General features: G+C 33.6%; 1 protein-coding gene across 2 annotated transcripts in view; it reads right to left on the bottom strand.

Moving 5' to 3' along the window:
* The window catches only part of LOC136043983 (coiled-coil domain-containing protein 50-like), a 200,203-nt gene extending 193,425 nt beyond the window's left edge, over positions 1 to 6,778 (bottom strand). Inside the window, exon 1 of one of the 2 annotated variants that reach the window (XM_065729091.1) lies at positions 6,721 to 6,778. The gene's annotated coding sequence lies outside the window, so the exon portion shown is untranslated. Of the gene's footprint in view, positions 1 to 6,631 lie in introns of both variants that reach the window. The other variant, XM_065729085.1, reaches the window with a different exon arrangement.
* Between the last annotated feature and the right edge of the window lie 7,637 nt (positions 6,779 to 14,415).

Raw genomic sequence — 14,415 nt, 5'->3', positions numbered from 1 at the left:
CAACTTCTACAAATGTTTCTACCTAAATTTAAGAACCTGATTTATAAATAACCTATTTGAAACCTTATAAATCACTGTTATGCAAAGGTACAGTGTGCAAAATACTACCTTTTTTGCAGTAGATCTATTTTTTAAAAATATAAATTTTAAAATCCAAGGGTTAAAAGATCATCATAGGTCACAGCAAATTTCCCAACTGACTCACTAATGAGGTACCTAAGAAAAAGACATACCCTTGGAATCTGAATTTTATCCTGAATCCATATATAATGTTAATTTTGATTAGAAATTAATTTTACTCTCTCCCACCCATAATGCATTAATATACACCATGCATTGTAATGTAAGCCTAGGCTATAAATGCAGTTAATTTTTCATCATTTTGATAAAATGATAAATCAATTTGAAGAAAAGAGTGACTTACAGAGAACCCAGGGTAAAGGTCTAGAATAATGGCTCTTCAGAAGGTGACATGATTGAACAAAAAGAGAGACAATTTTAGATTACTAATCTTATGGTTTTGTTTGCATTTTTTTTCCTAGCTGCTCTTCAACAGTCTCACATAGCCCTAGGCTATGAAGAAACTACCAAATAAATAGAGTAATTCTTACTTTATAATAGCCTATGAGCAAGTACTAACGAATCACATTTCCTTGTTTTTTCTCAATTTTATCTGTTTTGAACCAGTTTTTGTCACATCTTTCTTTTCACTTACATAACTTAGGGCTATATGAGACCATTGGGGGAGGGGTTATAGGTGTGAGTTGTCAAAACACAAACACCCGCCCCCCTCTCCAAAAAAACCCTGAAATGACTAATCCAAGATTGCCTCTCTTTGTGTTCTAGAATATTTCCTTCTGATTAGCCACTATTCTGGATATTTAACATAGTAGTATATGCACCAGTATAACCAATTGATGGAGATAGATCACTTAGTATGATGATACTTTTTAGACTTGGAGATGGTTTGGATAAAGTTTTAACAGAAGAACAGTGTGGTTTTTGGAAGGGTAGAAGATACATCAACTATATTTTCATTTTAAATTAATAACTGAGAAGTGCCAGAGTCATCAAAAATCTCTAGGCTTTAGTTTTACAGATTATGCACAAGTGTTTGAATCAGTTGATATTAAAGCTTCAGCAAAGGTCCTATCCTTGTGCTGTATACCAGATAAATACATTAAGGTGACTAGTGCTATGTGAGGATAACACTGCTGTAGTTATAAGTAAGAAACAAGTTTATTGGTTGGTTTCGTATCAAATCAAGGTTAAGTAAAGTTGTGTTCTATCTTCATTTACAAAGATGACAGTGGTCAAATATAGGTCTGAAGCCTGGACACTCTAAAAAAAACAAAAAAACAGATAAACATTTCAACTTTCAAGGATGACAGATTGCCATGCAGCAGCAGTGGATGAAGAATGACAGGATTATGCAAAGATACAGGTTTGAAAAAAATTATTGTGCCTTATTTTGGTGGTAAATCTATTTGTAAAGTTGGCAATTTAATGACCCAGTTCATTTATATAGTTCCGAGTATGTGTTTCCAAATTATGGAGGAAGAGGGGTAGGGCAAAATTTGTTTCAAAGTACAAATGAAAGTTAAAAAGGTTATAGTTGAAGTTTATTAACCTTTCTGAACTTGGGTAGTTGCTGCTTTTTGCTAAAGCTTCCAGTAATGAATCTAGGGCCAATAAGTCTTAGAAACTTGCCAGTTAAATATCCAGCAGTTCATTTAATTGACCTATGAATAAAGTGAATATACCAGTAGATGGCATTTTTTATGCTCTTTTTTAATATGGTAATTGCTTTTCTTGAAAATTCTCTTTTAAGCCCTTTTTCGATACTTGAAAGTGAGATATTCTTTCTATGGTTTTTTGGTATAAAAAGGGTTAAAACATTGGTTTCAAACTTACTATTTCATTATAAAATCCATTTTATTAAAGTTACCCAATCCACAAGCAATGATTTGGGCAAATATTTAGTTTTGTTCCAGTTTAGAGCACATACAAATGCTAATTCTAGAAGTGCATCCATTTCTGGTTGACCATCATCCTCCATGGGGCAAACTAAAAATGCATAAAGTGGGCTTGCTTACAAGTAACATTACCTATAGAGCAAGGCATATTAGTCCATGAGCCCATGGGCAGCAGGGTGAGGTCTGTATTCTGTATTTATTTGATAGACCTCATTTGAGGTTTTTTTTAAGTTTTATCACTCTTTGTTGAATAAATATAGAATAAAAACATCGACCTGCTGCCTGCAGGGCTCATGGACTAATATGCTTCACTCTATAGGTAATGTTACCAGTGAGCAAGCCCACTTTACATATTTTTAGTCTCATTGGAGAGGAATTTTAGAAACCTAAAATGGATATGCCTCTTTAATAATGATGAAAAAACAACAAGCAATCATCAGAATCTTTCTATATGCAGTAATACACACTTTAGAGCCCTTGGAACAAAACTAAACATTTACCTTGATTTGTCACAGCTAAGTTGGATAAAAAATTTAAACAATTTTTCCACCCACCATGTTTCTTCTGTTACTTTTTTAGTCTGGCATTGATACTTTTTTATGTATAGGCAAAACAGTAGTTTTTAAGCAACCAAACAGAATAAGAAAAAAACATGGCAGAATTGTTTTGAATTTTTTGTTATTCAAGTTAATCTTGGCAAATCACTGTTTGTGAATTATACAACTTTACAAAATGGATTAATAATGAAATGGTAAGTAAACCAATGTTTTAACCCATTTTTATATCCAACAAGAGCTAAGAGCTTATATGACACTTGTGATGAGGCCAAAAGAGCCAAGAGCCAAGAGAGCTCTAGTAAAGTTCTAAGAATCGATAGATTGATTTAAAAGAAAATCAGAGGCTTAATGCTGGTCAGATTTAAAATAAGAGCTCTGAGTCATGATGTCCTTCTAGATATCAAATTTCATTAAGATCCAATCAGCCACTTGTAAGTTTTAAATACCTCATTTTTCTGATTTTTCCTCTCCCTTCAGCCCCCCAGATGGTTTAATCAGGGAAAACGACTTTATCAAGTCAATTTGTGCAGCTGCCTGACACGCCTAACAATTTTCATCATCCTAGCATGTCCAGAAGCACCAAACTTGCCAAGGCACTGAACCTCACCCCCTAACTCCCCCAAAGAGAGCCAACTCAGTACAGTTATGTTAATCATGTATCTACAACATTTGCTTATTCTACCCACCAAGTTTCATCCTCCACTCTAAGCATTTTCTAAGAATTCCAATTTCCCCCTCCAACTTCCCCCAATGTCAACAGATCTGGTCGGGATTTGAAATAAGGGCTCTGAGACATAAATTCCTTCTAAATATCAAATTTCATTAAGATCCAGTCACCTGTTCTGAAGTTAAAAATACCTCACTTTTTGTAATTTGTCCATATTAACACCCCCCAGCTATTCTAAAGAGAATGAATCTGTTCCAATTATGTCAATCATGTATCTAGAACTTGTACTTATTCTTCCCATCAAGTTTCATCCAAATCTCTCCACTCTAAGCGTTTTCCAAGATTTCTGTTTCCCCCCTCCAGCCCCCCATGTCCCTGGATCCAATTTGAGTCTAAAATGGAGCATCTGAGACATAAGATTCTTCTTTATATCAAGTTTCATTAAGGTCCGATCAACTATTCATAAGATAAAGATACCCCAATTTTCATGTTTTCCAAGAATTCTGGTTTCCCCCTTTCAACTCCCCCCAATGTCACAGGATCTGGTCGAATTTAAAATAAGAGCTCTAAAGCACAAGATTCTAATAAATATAAAATTTCATTAAGATCTGATCACCTATTTGTAAGTTACAAATACCTCATTATTTCTAATTTTTACAAATCATTCCCCCCTCCCCAACTCCACCAAAGAGAGCAGACCTGGTCTGGTTATGTCAGTCATGTATCTTGGACTTGTTTTTATTCTTCCCACCCAGTTTCATCCTGATCTCTCCACTCTAAGTATTTTCCAAGATTTCCAGTTCACCCCCCACTGAAGCTGGATCTGGTTGGGATTTAAAATAAGAGATCTGAGTTACAAGGTCCTTCTAAATATGAAGTTTCATTAAGATCCAATCACTCCTTTGTAAGTTAAAAATATGTAATTTTTTTTTATTTTTCAGAATTACCCTCCCCCCCCCCAATTCCCCCAAATAGAGTGGTTTCATTCTGATTATTTCAATCACATATCTAGGACTTCTGCGTGTTTTCCCGCCAAGTTTCATCATGATCTCAAAGCACTCTAAGCATTTTCCAAGATTTAAGCCCCCCTCCCCAAATGTCACCAGATCCAGTGGTGATTTAAAATAACAACTCTGAGACTACAATATCCTTCTAAATATTAAATTTCATTGAGATCCAATCACCCATTTGTCAGTTAAAAATACCTCATTTTTCAGGATTAACCCTCCCCCAAAACTATCCCAAAGAGAGCTGATCTGTTCCAGTTATGTCAATCATGTATCTAGGACTTGTGCTTATTTTTCCCACCAAGTTTCATCCTGATCCCTCCAATCTAAGCATTTTCCAAGATTCTAGGTTCCCCCTCCCCCAACTCTCCCCAATGTCACCAGATCCATCAGAATTCAAAATGAAAGATCTGAGACAGGATATCTTTCCAAACTTCAAATTTCATTAAGATCCAATCACTCCTTTGTAAGTTAAAAATACCTCATTTTTTTAATTTTTCAGAATTACCCCCCCCCCCCCAACTCCCCCAAACAGAGCAGATCCATTCCGATTACGTCAATAATGTATCTAGGACTTCTGATTATTTTCCCCATCAAGTTTAATCCCAATCCCTCTACCCTAAGCATTTTGCAAGATTTTAGGTTCCCCTCCAACCCCCCCCCCCCCCAATGACACTGGATCAGGTCAGGATTTAAAATAAGAGCTCTGAGACACAATAACCTTCCAAACATCAAATTTCATTAAGATCCCATCACTCATTTGTAAGTTAAAATTATCTATCTATCTAAAAATACTTCATTTCTTGGATTTTTCTGAATTAATTGGCCCTCCAACCCCACCCCCAGATGGTCAAATCAGGAAAATGACTATTTCTAATTTAATCTGGTCTGGTCCCTGATATGCCTGCCAAATTGCATTGTCCTAGCTTACCTGGAAGTGCCTAAAGTAGCAAAACCAGGACAGATGGACAGACTGATAAAATTTACAATTGCTATGTGACACTTAATTAATACCAAGTGTCATAAAAATATAGAAAGGAATTATTATTTTGAAGGGTCCCTAAAGGGTTTAAAATTAAATTTGTAATAATAGCAACTATTATATTCAGGGTACTTGTGTATTGTGTCCTGCTCACTCAAAATTTATGCACTTAATTTATGCTTACTCAAATGTAAAATTCAATAGCATACCAGTTTCTTCTTTGGTTTCTTTGCTACTCCAGAAACAGATTTGGGCTATATATTTGAACATTAGGAGGGGTGGTGGTGAAGTATGTATGCAAAATGTGTTAAGTACAATTATTCAGCATATTATGAAGTGAGTGGCACATAATACACAAGTACCATATTCAGTAAGAGAATCAAAATGGCATTAAGCAGTATAGTCACTTTATTTTTAGGTCAATCTATGATCTGCTCAGCAGATACCAATTTGCCAATTTGATATGTCTATAGGCTACCTACTGAAATTTTAACAAAACAATATTTTACCTTAATTTTCAGTTATCTGTTTCTTTTTCTCTGGTTTTATTTATGAAAATTCACTCCCTGTTATTTAAGTAGATTTTAAGCCATTTCAATGGGTCTTTTCAAAATTTACCAAATGTATTGAGGATTGATCAAATTTATGAACATGAAAACAGTTTTTTTTTGTACTTCATTTAAGCAGAAGATCTGTTTTTCAAGGTTTCACTTTCATATCACAAGGAATTTTAAAGATTGTCAAAGAACATTGTCCTCTAGAGGGAGAATCAGTGGAGATAGACTAAGAACTTCCAAATACCTTCCCATGACAAACTTTAATTTGCAAAAGCATTCCTGAAAGTTCCATTTCTCTAACTCAACCCCTTTCCAAGATAGGGTAAATGTTTAGTTTTGTTAAAAGTGCATATTAGTACATAGGCCTATAGCAAGATTTTGATGATTGAATATTGTTTCTTTGTCATTACTAGAGAAGTATATCCATGTTTTAGCTTTCTAAAATCCTCCTCCAACAAAACTAAAAATTTGTAAAGTGGGCTTGCTTACAGGTAACATTAGCCTATTTATAGAGCAATGCATATTAGTCCATGAGAAGGCAGTGAGGCAAGTTCTGTATTTTATATTTATTCAGCAAAGAGTGATGAAACTAAAAAAAACCTCAAACATTGTTTGAAAATTTTTAGAGTGCTCCAAGCTGCAATTTAAGGTATATTAAATAAATAAAGAATACAGACCTTGCCCCACTGCTCACAGGGCTTGTGGATTAATACACTATGCTCTATAGGTCATTTTACTTGAAAAATAGCCCACTTTACTCATTTTTAGTTTGGCCCATGGAGGAGGAGGGTCAACCAGAAATAGATGCACCTCTACAATTAGCATTTCTAAGTGCTCTTAAGAATTACCCCAAGATAGCATAAAGCAGCAAAACTATAATTTTACCAGGTAAGCAACTTGATGTATATATGAGCAATAGAGAACACTCTTGGCCAAACTACTAGGCCTACGCTACTTTACAAAACAACACAAACTTCTTTAGAAAAATTTAAAGTATTTGCGAAAATATGGTAAGCATAAAGCAGCGTTATCAACGGCAAACAGTATGAATTATTTTCAGTAGGAATTAGAGGTCTGGGCTTAAGGCAGTACACATCAAAAAGTCAGGGTAAAAGCCATAGACAAAATTCCTGATATACAGACGTCCAACTAAAATATTCTGATGGTACCAATCAATTTGGTGCTTGTGCTTGTCTATCATCAGTTTCTAAGTTGACTAGTACGCAGTGATGTAATCATACGTAGCCAAAACTCACCCGGATACCCAACCCTTTTTTGTAATATTAATTAATTAAAAAACTTTCCGAAAAAGAAGTTTTGTAAAGAAAAGTAAAGGTTATATTAAACCTTAGATGAGAAGAAACAGAAAATTTCAATTACTTAAACTCAAAACGACCAGAAATTACTCTTAAAGAATAAATGATGTAAAAAAAAACCCAGAAATTATATAAACATTCATAGAAAAAAAACATACAACGGGTAGCAATATAAATGAATAAATAAATCTTAAAAGCTTAAATTGAATATACAAATAAAGCTTAAGACGAATAAAAATATTTTACTATTGGAGTATAAATGAAACCGAAAACGAACATAGATTATATAAACAATCATAGCAAACAAACCCACAACAGGTACTAATACAAATAAGTAAATAAAACTTCAACAAGTTAAACTTACATTGAAAATCCAAATCAAGCTTGAAAAAAAAACAATATCTTTACAAATAAGAATTTGTGTTTTGCTTTTTTCTCTCACTGTAAAAGTCTAAAACCCACAGCGTCATTGGCGCTTTACTAAAAACTAAATGTGTCAAGAACACTCTTTAGAAGTACGAATTAAATAAAACAGAATACTTGATATATAATGATATTAATTGCTAAAATCTCATTAGTTAAAAATTTAATTTTACTGTAATTTCTTATGTTTATTTTCAATGTTGTAATAAGTACAAAAACGAAAGATTTGTAAAATATTTTCAGTGAAGCATCAATTGTGTAGCGGTCCTAGAACTGTTACAGTCAAGGAAGGGGGCAGTATTGAAATTCTCGTTTGTAGTGAAGCTATATGTGCCTTGAACAGTCTTGGAAAGATTAATAAAATGATACTGAATATTTGATATATATATATATATATATATATATATATATATATATATATTTATATATATATATATATATATATATATATATATATATATATATATATATATATATATATATATATATATATATATATATATATATATATATATATATATATATAATGACATTAATTATTGAATACTCATCAGTTTAAAATTTGATTTTACCGTAATTCTTATGTTTATATTTAATGTTTCAGTAAGTACAAAAGAAAATGTTTGTAACATTGTTTTAAATAAAACGCCAATGACGCATTAGGTTTTAAAATTTTACAGTGAAAGAAGGAGGCAAAACCCAAACACTTGTTTGTAGTGATTTTTGATCGTTTCAAATTTGACTTGTATATTCAACTTAATTTTCACTTGTTTTAAGATTCGTTTACTCAATTACTTCAGTACCTATTGTATGTTTGTTTGCCATGATTGCTTATTTAATTCTTGTTTGTTTTGGGTTTTATTTATACTTCAATCGCAAAATATTTTTGTTTCTTGTAAGCTTAAATTGCAGATTTAACTTTAACTTTACTCATTTTAAGATTTATTTATTCATTTATAATACTACCTTTTGTATTTTTTTTCTATGATTACTTATTTAATTTCTGTTTGCTTAAGGTTTTATCTATTCTTCGATAGAGATTTTTGGTCGTTTTGAGTTTGAGTAATTGTAGGTTTCCATTTATTTTGATCTTAAGTTTAATGTGGCATTTACTTGTCTTTAGGAAGCTTCTTTTTTGTAATTTTTTTTTTTTTTAATTAATTTCTGTTCGTTTTTTATTACCAAATTTTCAAGTTTTCCAAAATTCCCTATTTTAAAAATATTTTTTATTCCAAAATTAAATTAACAGTTTTGGCAAGAACTAATAATATTAAACTGAGTATTTAATACATAATGATATTAGTTGTCAGAAGCTCATCAGTTCAAGATTTTGCTTCACTAAGGTCCGGATTTAAAGCTTTGTAGCTTCTAGGCCCAAGCTTTTTTACAACTCCATTTTGCAAGATTTTGGGGAATCCTAAAAATTTCGAGAATAGTGAAAGCTACAGGGCCTAGTGGGCCTATTGGCGAATAATGGTCTGGTTTCACTGAAATGTTCTTTTATTTTCTGTATTTTACTTAGTAAAAAAGTAAATATCTGTAAGAAAAGTTGTTTTAGTGAAGAGCCAAATACGCAGTAGGCCTTGTGCTTTTACCCTTAGGGAAATGGGCAGTAGCGCTAATCTTGTTTGTAGTGAAGAATAGAGGTGTGTCTGAGCAGTTTTGGAAAGATCTAATAAAATTAAACTGAATACCTATGATTTTGGAATAGAAAATCGTTGATAAGTTTTTTTGATTATGGGAGGGGCCAGGAGTGAAAGCCAGGGGTTAGCTGTTATGATTTTTGGACTGAAATTACGTTAATAAGTGTTTCATTTGGGGCAGGGGGATCTGACCATTGTGGGGAGGGTTAGGGGCTAGTTTTCATGATATGCCATCGATATTTTTTGTGGTAGGGAGGGTTATTGGGCCATGGAGGACCATGATTATTGCTTGTAAGTTGTTTTTTTTGGAGGGGGTTTGTGCCATACAGAGAAGGCCAGGGCTCAGCTCGCTTTAGTTTTGGAATAAAACATCGTTCACAAGTTTTTTGATTAGGGTGGGTGGTTTGGTCTATTTGAACTATGTGCTATCATTAAAACCATCAAAGAAGAACCTTATATGCTAACCGGACATAGCATACAACACTTACTCTAGGGCTCTGGGGTGTGTGTTGACCCTGGTGTTTTTGTTATGCAATCTTTTGACTTAATTTAACAAAATGGCCATCTCAAAAATTCAACCGGATGCATTTGGGATAAAAAGGAGGGCTAGCAGCCCTCCGATCCCTTTTGACTCTTATAAAGAAAACTAGAACTTTCCATTTCCAATCGAATGAGCCCCCGAAGAAGTTTTACAATCATTCCTTCCAAAAGAAACTCATATGCCCCCGATGCATAACTTACAACAATTGCCTACTTGCTCTGGAGGTTGTTGCTAACCCAGAGTTTTTCTGCTTTATCTTTAAACTATTGCGAAAAATGGCTATTCCAATATTTTGATTTGATGTGTTTGGGGAAAAGGGGCCTTGGGGAGACTAGTTATCCTCTGATCACTTTGACTCTTAAAAATGGCACTAGAAATTCCAATTTGCAATCGAATGGGCTAACTCTGGAGTTTATGCTACCATCCCTTCCATAATAACTTATATGCCCTGGAGGCATAGATTACTGCACTTGCCCCTGGGCTCTGGGGTGGACTTTGTTATCCCTGGATTGTGAGATTATATGATTTCTGGTCAATTTCGAACAAAATGGCCGTATAAGAAATTCGATTGGACGCATTTGGGGAAAATAAGGTTGGAATTGGTCAGTAGCACGAATTCATTGCCCTTAGTTAAGTGCTATGGTTTGAAGGGAAATAAACCATCAGGCTCTAATACTAAGGTGACGTCTAGGACTACATCAAAACCGGCCAGTTTTCGTGGCTTTGGCTAATTTAACAGATAAAGACGCTATTATGAAAAATTACTAAGATCTGGAAAAAGTATTACTTCTTACCTCCTGCGTGAATTGTCACGCCGTAGAAAAGAACTGCTATTTTTCGGCCACAGTCTGCGTACGTCATCTAACACTTCAATAAAAGTTGCTGAAACCCGAGTGATAATAAATGGGATTAGTGTATGGATAGAAGCGAAAAAGCCCTTTAAGTAAGACTTGACAACCAAGTAAGGCTTGGTTGCCTATTGGGGACATGTTTCGATCCCTTTAAACAATCTAGATATATAGCCTCTGTGGTTGCCCAGCCTAATGTATCAGTCGGAGGTGATGAGTAATTGGTGTGATTCGTTCAGTTTTTAGTTATTCGTTTGATGTTTGTTAGTTTTTCTTTTCGTAAGATACGATATATAAATATTTCTCCTGGATTTTGATATTTAGATATGTTTTGTGTTTAATCATTTTGTATACAAATTTTTCTCTTATCCTATTTTTCTGTTTTTTGGGCTTTATTTCTTCTGTTTTAGTTTCATTTGTCTCAAAAAGTGAATTCATCGTTCTGTTTGTCTAGTTGCTTTCCGTATGTCATTGACATGAATTTACCAAGCTGGGTGGTGAGTGGCATGTGACAAATCATAGTTTGTAATTATTTTTGAATTTGTTTGACTCTTAGTTTTGGTGAAATCTGCTCCTTAGGTGAGCGACTATTTCATCGTCAAAATAACCCAATTGATGTTCTTAGTTTGATAAATAATTCAGTAGGTCAGTCTAATAAATCACCATCAAATCCGTATTTTTTGTTAATAGTAAGTATGTATCGGATTTAGATCGAGTATCCAAACGAGATGGTAGTTTCTCTGTACTTCAGCTTAATGTTCGTGGTCTTTGTTCTTCATTTGATTAGTTGAAAAAAATTGTGTGTAGTGGACACCCTGAATTTACTGGTCTTTGAGAGACTTCTCTTGATTCGAAAAACGAGTCTCAATTGCATCACCTTGGGTATAAGATGGAATATTTGAATCGAAGTAGGATGATTAAAGGTGGCCTTGCTGTTCATGTTTTGAAATATCCTCCGTATTCTGTTAGACGTGACCTGTCAAGAAATGAAGAAGGAATTTTTAAATCCATGTTTATTGAGATTAAAATACAAGCTAAAACTTTGATTGTTGGTAATACATATATGTGTCCTAGTAGGTCTGTTCCTTTTTTTCTTCAGATTCCTGATGAGGTTTTGGAAATAATCCAGCTTCATTCATGTAAACTTGTCATTATGGGTGACTTCAACCTTAATTTATGTGACCGAAGGTCATTCTCGTCCTTGCATTTTCTTTCAACAATGCTCGCTTGAGGAACATTACCTTCTGCATGCATTCCAACTTGCATAACTAAAACTACCACTTCTTTGCTTGATAAAATTTTTCATCGTTGACCTTGGTGGAAAATTTTCTATTGAAGAGTGACATCTCAGACCATTTTCCTTTTTTTTCCATGCCTAATTTTTCCGATTGCTCGCCTGGAAGAAGTCTAGGAGCTGGTTTTTCCTCTTTATAACCAAATGATCAGGGTTGCATATTCTTAGGTCATGGTTGGCCTAAGAATATAGGCCAACCTATATTCTTACTAATAGTCTCCAACCTAGTCTGATATAGACTCTTTGTTTACTTTGTTTCATGACTCTTCGAAAGAAGTTACCTTGGATAAATGTGATGCACCCCAGTCAAATCTCGTATCGAAGAAAATAGCCCCTTTGAATCCTTGGATAACTTCTAGACTCCTTAAAAGTTGGAGGAAGAAAAATAATCTTTGGAAGGCTAACAAGTCCTCTAGGCATTTTCGTGTGATTCCTCGGCTTCAACTTTTCAAAGCTTATAGAAGAATTTACAATTTGCTTTCCCCGAAAGCCTAAATCGCTATTTTATTATAGAGAATTCTTTGCGTGTGGTAAAGGCATTAGGGAGACATGGAAAGTGATCAATTCTGTTATCAGGCTATCTTGACTGCTTCCTTCTGTCCCTTCAAGTGATGTGATTGGCGGCAAAAAATGAAGAAGATGAGCTAAAAGTTCAAGTTCAACTTCGTATTTTGCTAATATTGGCAAAGCTACAGCCACTTCGGTAAGTCGTTCTTCTTATCTACTTGATGTTAGGTCATACCTTGGATCTCCTTGTCCTTAATCAATGGAATTTTAACCTGTCTCTGCAGCTGAAATAGTCAGAATTGTCAATGGTTTGAGTTTTTTAGCTTCTGACTAAGACCGTATTCAGAAACCCTCTCTGCCTCGACAACCTTCAAAGGCAAACCCTGGTCCGGCATTTCTACTGGCGAAACATAGTTGACCATTTTTTTTCAGTGGTTTTTGGAGCTATAATTTATAATCATGCTGAAGAGTAGAGTGATAATGGTTAAATTTGAATAAATAAATTTGGATCAATATCATCCAATCCTTTAAGTATACGAAACACATTTATAAAGTCACTACGGCGTCTACGATATATCAACAACGGGAGTTGAAGCATGGAAAGTCTCTGCGGATAGGAAAGGCACTGAAGGTATGGGACCAACCTAGTGGCCCTTTTCTGAACCTTTTCTACCCTGTGCTCATCCGTTAGATTTAATGGAGACCAATCCAAAGTATTATGCTCAAGAAGAAGGCGGACCATTGATTTATATAGTAACAAGAAATTACGAAGGTTAAACTTACTAAAGCTTCTCTTTATAGACAACAAACGATAACTTGCATTCTTAACAATTTCCAAAACATGCTTATCAAATTTAAATTAGGTATCAAAGTAAACGCTAAGGTTACGCACTATTTCGTTAGAAGGGACTCGTATGCCTGAGAGCTGGTAAGTATACACAGGCTGGAATTTACAAGCATAGTGTAGAACAGCACACTTAGAAAGGCTTATGAACAGAGAATTAGATTCGCACCAATAAGTGCGAGAGTCAAGATCCTCCTGTAAAAGCTGCACATTGTTTTTGTCACGTACTGGTAGATGAAGTTTTACATCATCCGTGAACATCTTGACAGTAGAATGCTGAACAGAGGAAGGCAGATCATTGATAAATAAACAGAATAAAATTAGACCAAGGAAGCTACCCTAAGAGACTTTGCTTAACACATCAATTGAGGATGACATAGCTTCACCAACGACAATCTACTGAGTTCTTCCATTTAGATAATCAGCAATTAATGGAATTATTTTTTTTTTTACTAAATTTATAAGCTGCATAATTTTGAAGAAGGATGACCATTGAAAATTTGTCGAATGCCTTCGAGAAGTCGATATAAATGCAATCAAATGGTATAGCTAAATGTATATATATATATATATATATATATATATATATATATATATATATATATATATATATATATATATATATATATATATATATATATATATATATATATATATATATATCACAGGTGGTACACAGGGACACAACTACAATGGCGCGTAACTAATATGGCACCCCAACAGCTAGTATATATATATATATATATATATATATATATATATATATATATATATATATATATATATATGTATATATATATATATATATATATATATATATATATATATATATATATATATATATATATATATATATATATAAATATATAAATATGATTATTCGGTTCCCCATGAATCGTTCTAGCCTGATTCTGGACATTAGTCTGCATTATTACAAAATTGCATAGGGGACATAGGATGATTTTAATCTATGAACCTTAGTAAGTTTCAAATGAATCCTAATGTGACACAGGTTTCTTTGACGAATGCAAGGGGCTTAAAATAGTTCATTAATTATAAAGTTTTATAAAAAGTTTGTGGTAACGAGTTGTAAAAAGGAGTGAGCCGGCTCAATAGTAAGTGAAACTCTAAAAAATGGAATTTTGATATCAATAGATGCATAAAAAGAATCATATTTTTATACTGATTTAGATATATAAGTTTCATTAAGTTTAGTTTTCACCATAAAAAGATATTAGCCTGAGAAAGCTTGC

Source organism: Artemia franciscana, chromosome 1, assembly GCF_032884065.1.
Source record: "Artemia franciscana chromosome 1, ASM3288406v1, whole genome shotgun sequence".
NCBI lineage: Eukaryota > Metazoa > Arthropoda > Branchiopoda > Anostraca > Artemiidae > Artemia > Artemia franciscana.
The sequence above is the reverse complement of the archived record's forward strand: the minus strand, read 5'-3'. Positions and strand labels throughout refer to the sequence as shown.